This window comes from Saccostrea cucullata, unplaced genomic scaffold (assembly GCF_032062105.1).
Source record: "Saccostrea cucullata isolate Sc308-1 unplaced genomic scaffold, CSIRO_AGI_Scuc_v1 ctg3652, whole genome shotgun sequence".
NCBI classification, from domain to species: Eukaryota; Metazoa; Mollusca; class Bivalvia; order Ostreida; family Ostreidae; genus Saccostrea; species Saccostrea cuccullata.
The window spans coordinates 40,106-44,743 of record NW_026932094.1 but is presented as its reverse complement, the minus strand read 5'-3'; positions in this window follow the sequence as shown (position 1 = coordinate 44,743).

Here is a 4,638-nt window from a genome sequence, read left to right as displayed (position 1 = left end):
GTGATTTTGGAAATATTCAAGGCCAAATTTTAAAAATGGCAAGATTAATACAGTTGATGCATGTATCTCACATAAAAGCAGAGGTATTTCTCATTTAGAATTTGAAGTCAAATCCATAGGCTCTTTTGAAAATCGAAAATCTGTTGCCTAGCAACAAAATGGGCTTTTTCATGCATAAAATGAGAAACAATGTAAAAAGTTTACGGAAAAATCAAATGATCTGTTATTTATGATAAACGAGATACAAATTTTAAAAAATAGTATAATTAAATTCTTGGTCTCTAGCACATTATTGAATATTGCATAACTATCTCCATAGCAACGACAGGTTCTCCATAGTAACGAGGCAAGAAAAAAGGTAATTTTGGCGTTTATTCGTGTAATCTTATTAAGGCTTATTCAAATTAAGTCAGAAAAATGCGATTGAGCAAAACTGACAATGAACTGTTGGTCAATCTTAATATTTTTTTTTTGTCTTTAATCAACCCATGGCAACGATTCTCAGTGCATGGCAACCATTGTACCCTATGCCTCCTGTAAACAGATTTGACTTTTGGATCAGTGTTCGTCATGGAAATGAATATTAAATTAAATAAATGTGTTGATGATTGTATATGTGGAGAGTGCTGAAAAAATATATGAAATGTTCCAATTGTTGTCATGGCAACAACTACAGGTGAGCGAATTTAAAATGGGGTGAGTTAAAAAAAAACACAGTTTAAATTCTTAAACAGAACTGTGACTGGGCGAATTTAAAACGGGGTAAAATTTCTTGTATGTGTGAACGGGCAAAAATCATACGGGGCGAAAATAACTCTGTATACCGTGAGTATATGTACATTGTATCTCTGATATGATACCAAATTAAGGATGTTTTCCATAAATACTGTTTTAATGTAACTTGTACATACACATAAGTGTGTATTATGGATTAGATTCAAGACACTCACGGTGCATGGTATTATAAGCATGGTTTACTATTTTTATGGGGCATTTTATTTCCGGAATTGTTTTCATTTCCGATATTTTAAAATTTTCATTTCTGACATTTTTCAAGCAGTACTTTCCTGCAATGAAAGAAGGATTTAAGACTTAACTCAAGAAAAATATTACAGAATAAATCTTGAATAAACTATTGAAATCCAAAATAATGAGTTTTGCAATTGACTTTGGGTTATGTTTTAAACCAAAGGCCATGACATTCACAATTTTTAAAAAAAGAGCACCATTGCTAATCATAACTATACACTAAGCATGTTTAGTTTGGTTACTTAATACCCATACACAGAGTAGGGGAATAAAAAAAATGCATTTCAAGTTTTCAACTAATCAGTAATATTCAGCATTAATCAGTATAGTGACCGCACCCACAAGAACCCTGACCCTCAGGTCCACACATTTCACAATTTTAAAAGGTACCCTTGCTCATCATAAATGTTGATTAACATCCTGGAGTGGATTTCAAAGAAATAATTCATTTTTAGTATAAAGTATGAAGACACCCCCAACCCCAGCCCTCCATGATACCCCTGTTCCAAGCCTCCTTGAATTCACATTTCTCAAGAACGATCCTAGCTATAGCATAACGATATGTCTGTAGTCAGTTTGTTTAATACCCGGGAGCAAAGAAGAAGTTTACCATTTGATAATTAGAGCCCCACCCTAAGTAACACTAGAAATCCTGGTCCTCGCACCATGAAATTCACAATCTGATCCTTTGGCCATGAAATTCAAAATTTTCAAAGAGGCACCCTTCCTCATCATAACTATGCATGTAGTTAGCTGTTTAATACCCAGGGACAGACATTTTGAAAATGCATGTTCACTATATAATCAAATCAGCCCTGCACCCTAACACCAGAACTCCAACCTGGGGCCATGAAGTTCCGGATTTTCATGAGTACCTTCCTAATCATAACTATGTATGTGGTTAGTTTGTTTAAATACCCAGAGCAGAGGAAAAGATTTTCAAAGAATTAATGCATGTTAACTATATAATCATTTAAGCCCCGTCCTAACACCAGAACCCCTGCCCAAGGGCCATGAAATTCACTATTATAGAACAGGAATTCTTTATCATCATAACTGTGTACTTAATTTTACCCAGGAGAAGAGAAGAAGATTTTTAAAGAAATAATGTATTTTCACTATATAATCTATTTAGCCCAACCCTAGCATATAGAACCTCTGACTTCGGGGCAAAGAATTTTACAATTTTGGTACAGTGTAGAGGACTCAGTGCTTATTACAATCATGCCGACAGTTTCACTGCTTGATGTCTAGGAGTAAAGAAGATTTTTAAAGATTGCATTAATTTTAGTGGTTTTGGTCCCACTCCTCAGGCCTCAGGGACCATGAAATTCACAATTTTGTTCCTCTTTTACCCATAGATTGGTTATTTCAAATTTGATTGAAATTGATTCAGTGGTTCCAGAGAAGAAGATAAAAATGTTCAAATGTTTATGACCGCCGAATGACGTACGACAACGAACGAAAAGAGATAGCAATAGGTCACCTGAAAGACTCAGGTGACCTGAAAATCCCTGAGGCACATCTCCCTTTTAAAAGTGCAGGTTTAAGTTTGAACTCAGATATGCAAGGATGGAAATTAAAAGGCATACAGAAACCAGTTCTGGTAAATACAGACCCTTAGTAAGCAATTTCAGGGGGGGGGGGGGGATGTACAACCATATATTTTCAGTTGGGGCACTATCAACAACCGCAAATTCCTTGGCAAACAAACAAAAAAATAGAAGATCGTCAGATACATGTATTATTACTGAGGGGGCACATGTATATTGTAGCGAAGTTTTTAGTAGTATTCCATAGCTATGTATCGGCATAGCAGCCCTCCCCCTCCCCCCCGCTTCTTATACGGCCATATGAATAACAATCATCGTTGAAGGAATTCTTATTTTAAGTTGTTTGGCAAACTAAAAAATGCCAGAAAGGGATCTTGCAGATATCCCAGAAATACAAAAAAATGTCGGAAATGAAATAAAATTGTCGGAATTGAAATTTTAAACATGTCGGAAATCCTATGCAAAATATTGGAAATTAAATGCAGTGAAAGAAAACATTAATATGAAATGAGCAAGCACACAAAATTGTGTACACCTAATAAAACCCTTATAATAATGTCTATCTAGCATATATTGTGTTCATTTGAAATTATTTCCATTTTTCAAAAGATCAGATATTTATAAGCTTGCATCTTTAACTTGTTGTTGGGAAGTTGACACTCATTCGGTTCACAAAGAATTTGTAGCTCTTGGAGCTTTAAATGCTATTACCCAGAGAATAGACTCAGAGGAATGTGTATCAAAGTAGTGGGAGCAACCTCCAACACCGCTCACCTGAGCACATGGGCTAGGTAAAAACAAATCAGCTCAGCATTCAAAAGTTTACTTACTTGGGGAAGGGAGGGGGATGGACTTGAAGTTTATACTACTTGCCCCATATCAATATAAGTTACAAGTATTAATGTAAAAACTTTGGCATTCTTGAAAAGATTTTAATTTTTTTTCCTACATATTATACTTTGTAAATAAATTATTCTCTCATGTTGGGTCCTCCCTAACCCCCACCTACCCTTCCCTTCCCTCCCTCCGGGTAATGATTTGAAGAAAAATTGAATCTTCACCAGATGTGGATATTTACGTACATGTCAATTTGACTTAACAAATCTTTTTTTTTCTCCTACACATTCTTATATAAAACTTTGATCCCTCATTGTGGCCGCACTCTTACCACCTAAGGATGCTTCCATTAGTTCCATATCAAAAAATCTCCATGCCTTGCTGTTTTCCAGAAAAATTTTCGGATATATTAGTATATATTCTTATGACGAAATTGGCTCCACATTTTGTCCCCTCGCTATCCTACCCCAACGAGTTTTGATTTGAACAATCTTAGATCTACACTACCTGAGGATACTGTAGAAGTACTTTTTTTCTGCGTGGTACTAATTTACGCTATGTTTCCGCGGAAATTTGTCCAAGGGTACTTAATATAAATGTAAGGTATATAGTGACAATCTAGAAAACCCGCGTCATTTTCTACCCACGGATTAAACAGAAATTAAGATTCCGCGGAATTATGACCCCGTGGAAAAAAGTACGTCTACAGTACTTCCATATAAATATCACCAATCGTGGCTTTGCTGTTCTTGAGAAGATATTTAAAGATTTTTTTTCTATATTATTCTGTAAAACTTTGATTGCCCGTTATGGCTCCACCCTACCCCCGGGTTCATGATTTGGACAAAGGTGAATCAATACTACCGGTATCTGTATAAGCTACATATAATCTATGTAAAATTTTAATCATCCATTAATTGTGCCTTCGGGCCATGTAAGCTAAAAAACAATTTGACAACTTATTTTTTAGCGGTTGGGGGTTGACCTTTTTTACGCCATTCCTTACATTATTTTTCAAATGTGTTGGACCATACACCAACAAAATGTGGTGAGCCATGCAGCCCCTAAATGAAAATTTACACATTAAAACTACTTATCAGAAAAGGGAGGGGGCTTTAATTGTATCATTTATTGTAAAAATGGTATTTTATTTCAAACTGTAAAAATTTGCGAAGTTGAAATATTTTTGGCTTTAGTTTATCTTTTTTAATACTATCAA